This window comes from Merops nubicus, unplaced genomic scaffold (assembly GCF_000691845.1).
Source record: "Merops nubicus isolate BGI_N331 unplaced genomic scaffold, ASM69184v1 scaffold13253, whole genome shotgun sequence".
In the NCBI taxonomy this organism is placed as follows: domain Eukaryota; kingdom Metazoa; phylum Chordata; class Aves; order Coraciiformes; family Meropidae; genus Merops; species Merops nubicus.
This window is the reverse complement of record NW_008598316.1, coordinates 57,109-64,622: the sequence shown is the minus strand read 5'-3', so window position 1 is coordinate 64,622 and position 7,514 is coordinate 57,109.

Here is a 7,514-nt window from a genome sequence, read left to right as displayed (position 1 = left end):
AAAAAAAAAAAAAGTCCATGACATTTACACTGTTAAACAAGCCTTTAAAGATTGTAACTATAAACCTGGACACACTTAAGAGACAGCTCTATGGAAAGCTGCTGTACTTCATTTTTGTCAAATTGACATTTTTCAAACCCTCAGCTTTAAATTGAGAAATAATGGAAAAAAATAGAATGTGCAGGAGTGAAGGCACTGAAATGCAGCCTACCTTTTAAAAGCTGTGGCCACAGACTTTTTTTTTGTAATTCTTTAAAAATATAATAGTTTCATTGGAAGGCTATTTCCTGTTAAAATCCTAAACAACTCTGTATCTGATCTACTGAACTATAAGACCTCAAAGGTCTTGGAATTTCTTTCCTTTAAATACCATTGTGCTCAAGGACTATTGTGTCAGAATGGAGGATTTTTCCAATAAACAAGAAGAGAAAAGGCTTTTATGGTCTACTATAGAAGTAGCTACTATGTATTTGTGAGGTTTTTAGTTGAAAATGGTGTATGTTAGGCTCTTTACTAGTGTGTTAAAAGATTAGTTTCTTCAGTAGAGTCCTTGTAAATATGTGGAGTTTTGGACATTAATGACAAGCAAGATAGGAAGGCTGTAGTAGATGTCTTTGAGAGCATATTTCTGAGAGGGATTTGGAGGTTTATAAAGTATTGGCTCTTCTTTCTGAGTTTCTAAGTGACAGAAAATGAGAAAACTCACATATTATCCCTAAATAGCATCTCTTACATCGACAGCTGGGAAGACAATTCTGCAGCAGTTGCACCGTTAGTCCCACTCGTAGGAGATATCTTATGTTCTCCTCCTTCAGGAAAGAACACAATGCCATGCAGTCTTTCTGGGGGAAGCAATTATTGGTCTTGGATGTTTTCTCATATGAATGTGCAGAATTTACTCAATACTTACAATCTTCAGCTATAGATGTAGAAAATACATTAAGTACTATATACTATTTTGAAATTATTCTGGTCTGCTTTTTGAAATTATTTTAGTTATTGTATATTTTCTTGACAAATACCATTACTAAAAAAAAAAAAAGTATAAGAAAACATACAGTACTTATTTCTAACTATGCTTGTAAGAACCTCTTGCCTATGCCTTAGTGATTATTTTAGTCTACTGATTGGTAATTATTTTTGTCATTGAAAAGTATTTTTAAAACATCCATCATTCATAAAGCATATCCATTTGATGATGAGATTGACGTGTAGTCTTAAATCAAGGAACATGGTGGAAGAGTATTTTAAGCTCTGTTTTTGTATATGTGGCAATGGCAGAAAGTCAATTGTTAAATTTTGTTTGATAAGCCCTAAACCGTATCTAAAGGAGACTACATTGCACCAGGTTTACCCAGTTCCTAAACTTACTAAATATAATAAAACTATAGGCACAAAACAAGAGTCTGTGAGAAGAGGCATCTTGAATCCTTTTATCTCCACTGAAGAAAGCCAGAAAAAGGAAATTGAACATAAAGAAGGCACACTTCTATGCAAACAATGTTTGTGTCATACTTGGGGTTTTGGTAACTGTAAAGACTAATAAGAAGGTAGGAAAAGCCACTGACTTGTCACAGGTAGGATGCTTAATGTTTGTGGCAGTCTTGGCTAAGAACGTGTTGATTGTCAACGCCGAATCTTGGCTGTGGGGTCCCAGCTGTGGGGTAACCAGCCGAGAGACAAAGATGACACAGGACTGTTCCACTCAGGAGCTCCTCAGAAAATGGCCACTTCTTCTCTGCTGGAGGTTAGGAAAGCAAGTTACACTTTATTCCTCTCTTCTGGCATGACTCCTCGGGAGCTTCCTTGCAACTCCAGATAGCACGCTCCTCGTTTGAAGTCACTGCCTTTGACCTGTAGTGTTTGATTAAGTTTATGTAAATGAGAAGTCTCCCCTTGACTTTGAACATGTTTTACCAGTCCCAAGTAGCAGGAAATGTGAAAAAGCAGTGCTGATTCCTTTGCATTATAATCTCAACATTTCACTTTGTGAATCATGGAGAGGTAATGGAGAGAACTCACGGATCTGAGTTTTAAATTCTTGCATCTACATACACATGCCTAGAAAACAGGACTAAGCAACATAGTTTGAAAAACCCACAGATATTTAAATAAAACTCACATGGTGTTTGTCAGAAATGGACATTTTCACAGTAGTTTATAAAGGCTTTAGGTAGTGTGGATGGTTAGAGGGCTGATGGAGCTGCCCTAGATGAGAGCACTGCATTCTGATACTACAGCTTCAGACAGAAGGCACAGCTTTCTGTTTCATCTGCAGTGAGGACCAAGCTGCTTCAGTCCCACTGTGGGCTGCATCTTGTCCCCACTGTCTTATTTGCTACCCCGTGCAATGCCAGAATTTGGGAGAAAAACCTTCATCAGTACAGTTACAAATTTAATTACAGAGGCTTAGAATCTTTCTGTGACAGATATAAAGTAAAATGCATTACATGTATGGTGAATAATAACTGATGATTATTATATTAACATTTAAAAATAAGTTTTATGACAGCAGCAAATGTGGAAAGTCTGCACAGGAGACATTAGAAGTTTTTAATAAAACTTTTTTCAAAGTTATTTGTGGCATTCAAAATATTTTGTAAACACAACCCACAGGAAGACTGTTTTTCATATGCATTGTATGTGATTTGGCTGGGACAATATGTTATTCTTTTTGTAAAAGCTGGGTATGCTTCAGCAAAGTGTGGGAAGTGTGGGAATTTGAAAGGCTGGAAAATTTAAATAGAGATCTTCAATACCTGCCTATTAGCAGAACCCAAAATGGGTTATGTTCTTTTATAGACAGAATTTTTAATTTCTTCATTTTCCTTTGCTGATCTTTATTTTAAACAGTGATACAATTTTTAAAGGATTTTTACCACAGAAAATTGAGTAAGAAGCTTTTACTGTGTCAGGGTAGAGCTCGAGAAATTACAATTTTAAAATACATTTCTTGTGCAAGCTCTAGCTGGTTTCCAAAAGAACTTTAAATATGCAGAAGATGTGGAGTCCAGAACAGTAGGGATTTCACATTGAATGGTTTTATCTGAAGCCACTGCCATCCCCCTTGCTGCCTGCTGTGCAGTTGCAGATGACATCTTGTGTGCTGTAAAGCGGCTGGGAACAGTTGTGAGACTAAAGATAGATAAAGGAAATCATTGTTAAGATGATGGTTTGAAAGTGTAAGCTGAGTGATGAAAAATCTTGTCAATTTTCTCATCCTCTTTTAGTTCTGTAAGGATGCTAGGGCAATAAAGAGGCATCTCCTGCAAGATAAGAAGCAGTATGAGAGAAAAAAAAGCTGCAGTGATTTGGCTAGCTCAGTGTACCTGGAGTGCTGCAGTCTGAAATGCCCCTGTTTTCACATCACTGGTACAGTGACATCCTCCTTTCAAAGCAGTGCTAATGGTAACAATTTTCTTGTACTGTCCTGGATGCGGGCAGAATGAGAGCTTTAGGGGTAAAACTCTTCCTAATGTAAGTTTTCAGATATTTACATTGGCTGTGAAGTAACAGTGCAGAAAATTTCATTGCCATGGTGCCTGGACTACACTTAGAGAAGGAGTTTTGAGGTGTGGAATATTATATGTGGAAAAAAAATGTTGCTAAATGAATAAATCTGTTAGGTAATAGTTTCTAGATATTTTATATGTACCTGTAATTTTTAAATAACTCTTTGTATTTTGAATTTAAACAGTTACCTCAACATGAACTAAAGGTAATATATGAAATATTTGGAAGTGTTTCATTATGCAAGAACTAAAACAGTAATTGTCATTAACTGGATGAAATTAATGACAGGTCATGAGTTCTTTAACTCTTGAATGACTTTTGAAACACTGAACTGAGCTGCAAAATAATGAAATTTGATTTGTAAAAATCTTAGTTTAGAAGCCAGTGATTTGAACAAAATGGTATCAATCTGCCTTTTTTTATCCACCGAAGAGGTTTGTTCACACATGTATACTGGCTGTGGTGAACAGCAGAGCTTATGATACAGCCAAAACACTTTATTCTGTAATAAATCCAGAAACTAAATTATCATAGCTAAGTCAAAGAGGCTTTTTTATTTTCTTCTTAGGCTAGTAGACACAAACTTGGTGTTTAATTGTCTTTGTTAAACAATGTATGTTAAAATTATTTGGGGTTCATTTAATTAAGATACTTAATTGTTAATTTTCAGTCTTCTGGAATAAGTCTGTTTTAGATTGAGTCATATTCTGGCCTTAACAGGTTAGAAATACTGGGAATTAAGACCTTCTATCCAAGTACACATAATTTACTTCATATGACACCCTGTAAATTGTTGGTTCCAAGTGATAGATTCTGTTTAGCATAGATAACTTATTTAGATTATTTCATACACAGTAGTATGTCTACAAAAGACGTTTTTTATTGAAACCTTAGAGGTTTGGTTTGTCTTTTCTCTCAGAACCTTCTGTGTAGTTTCTTAAGTAGGTGCTATAGTGCTCAAAGACAGTTCTCCTTGGATCTGCATTTGACCAAAATGATATACTGCCTAAAAATTCTTGGTGTACCTAGAGTTTGCATAAATGCATACAAGGCATTTGAAAACCCATCAAAGTTTGAAGTTTAGTTGGAAGTCCAACAAAGTGAGATTAATCATTACAAGAAACCTTGTCTAACTTTACACTTACTGCCTTAGTTCTTCTGTGATCTTCTTGAACATGTATGTACTATAATTTTTTTTCAAGGGACCTAACAGCCCAGCTGATTAATTTTCCATTAGACTGACTTAGACAATTAATCCAGAGGAAACTCAGGCAAACTGAAATGTAAAACTATATTTAGATATTTTTTGCCCCCTAAGGTGTGACTATAATACAAAATTTTCCTGGCATTCTCCATAGTTGATGTTGTCCTGTGATACCTGACATGCACTGAAGTCAAAACAAGAGTCTTAACTGGCTGAAGTGCCACAGGAAAATAAAAGAGAAACAGTATTATCTACCAATTAATAAGCCTGTCAACATTTCCAAAATTTCTAAAAATGTTGGAAGGGATTTGTATGCTATAAACATGTCTTAGTAATGTTTTAACCAGAAGTAAATAAGTGAGAGGTGTCTCTTAGCTGCACATCTTCGGAAGGTGAGACTATGGATCTATAGTCAAATATTGTGTTTTATGCACATATATGATTTCAACAGAAGTGCTTATGGAAAAATCTATTCCAGATTTAGGTCCACACTACTTTTACAAACTTAGATCTGAGAACAAGTGCTTATTACAGTAAACACAAAAATTAATCTTAGAAATGCTATGGCACTTCCCATGTGTGTAGTGGGAAGTTTCACAATGCTGCTTATTGAATAGTTTTGTGAGAATGAAGACATATCCAGTCTGAACTAAATATCATTATGACTTCCATGAGAAGATTGCTTTCTTTTGATTGACACTGAGAAAGAAGACACTAAAAAGAAGTAAAAAAGAAGTGCTTTTAGGTGATAAACACTATAAATTGGAAAAGCAAGAACTATCTGTTGTGCCAACATGAATGTGCCACGACGTCCCTGCTTACAGGGAGCTGGACTGGGTGGCCTTTAAAGGTCCTTTCTAACCCAGACCATGTTCTATAATGTTATTTCAAATAGTTTGTTTTCAATAAAAATTGGCTCTTAATGTTAGACTTGTTAGAAGTGCGGAATAGTTACAGTGAAGTTAAATTGGATTGATACTGTGGGTTAAAAGACCTGAAAAACACTTCTTTTTAGGCTGCAGTGTATGTAGGTTAAGTCTCTTGAGTAGCTACCAAAAAGATTGGCAGATACATATTTTAATGGTGATGAATGGGTTTTGAGAAGAAGTGTACCTGTTACAGATAGGGACACACTGAATTGCATCTGGAGATGTTTCTCTAGAACATTTGTCTCAAAACATACAGTATTTCACTGCAAGAGTAAGTAGAAGTGTGGTGGAATGATACGGTCTGTGCAGCATAGTTAACAATTGTTAATCTCCTTTGCAGGAGAAATGGGTTATTACTGTCCTAAGGCTTTGAAAGAATTTGGAGTTTCAAAACAGATTTCTTCCCCCATATTATTACAAGTAACAAAAGTTTTAAGAAATTGACTTATTTCTTGACAAAATGAAACTGGATTTTTTTAAATCCGAGGAGGGCTGTGTCACACTGGCTATCAGGGATGAGCAAAGAGTGGCTGCTCTTTGAGGGCCAGGAGAGAGGGGAATAATCCAAATGTCAGGGGAGGGACCTTGCCAGCTGCTGCCCATCCTGCTGCCCCCAAGGGAGGGGAACTGGGGGGACAGTCTGGCTCCGAGTCCTCGTCAGGGAGTGAAAGCCCCTTACTGCACCTGGGGCCCTGACAGAATCTCTGCTCCATTTGTATACTCTTTCCTTCTGAAACATGTCTTTATGTTGCTTCTTCATATGATAGTCTTGCATTAGAGAAATTCTTAGATTTTCATTAAAAAAAAGTACAATTGACCTTCTGAAACAGTGTTTGAAATATTTGTTGCTTTTTCCACCCATAACCCAAGTCTGAAGGGAATAATTACCTTGTTCTGACAAGTGAACTGAAGAAGAATGGCACAGAAATCTTGCAGGATTTTTTACATGAAAACTAGCCCGTCATGTTTACAAGGTGATGGTTTTCATATGATTGATTTTTCAAACTGTAAGTGGTCCATATACTGTACTGATCTCTTTTCTGTAGAACACAAGCTTCTTTTGGCCGTCCTGTAAGGAAAAGAGTGAGGAATAAATATAGATATGAAATTCTGATTGCTCAGGTGTTTTATGAGCACGGACTCATTGCAGGCTGTGTTTATTTTTGCATGACATGTACCTGTTGCAGAGTCCATTTTACACTGATTGTGGACTGTTCTGCCAGCGTGGTTGATTTAGAGATGGCTGAAGATCCAGGTATTGCATGGAGTTAGCCTCACACTCTGTCTAAACTGTGAGATATTTCTGAAGAGAGAAGGGAATGGGTTTGTATGACCATGTCTGGATGTAATTAGTGTCATACATGAGTGAACAACTGTATTTGCAGCATTCCTTTTATCTCAATTCCAGAAAGCACTGTTTCATGTTTTTCCATTGTTGTGGGACCTTTGCAAGTTGGTTTACTGTTTTTTTTTTTTTTGCCATAGCAACTGAAGAGTGTTTCAGTGTTTGGAAGAATGTTTTTTAAGTTCTATGTTTAATTATAGTGTATTTAATTCCAGTAACATCTGTTAAGATACTTTGATTCTTATATTCAGAGACTGATCTTCCCTCAGTGTGTTACTTGATGTATTTTGTTTATATCCAGACTTTTTAATCAGTGGTGACTGAGTTTCAGCTACTTTCCAAAATGTTGAAAGTCTTTGAGTTGTTCTTTGCAAAGACTTTTTCCATAGCTTCTGAGGATTTAAGAAAATGGTATATCCATTAAATAGTTCCCAATATTGTGGTGTTGATTCAGATATGTGAGACAGCAAGCTTTAAAGGACCTTCAGGTTGAGTCTAGCTTTGTTTTGAAACAGCAAAACTA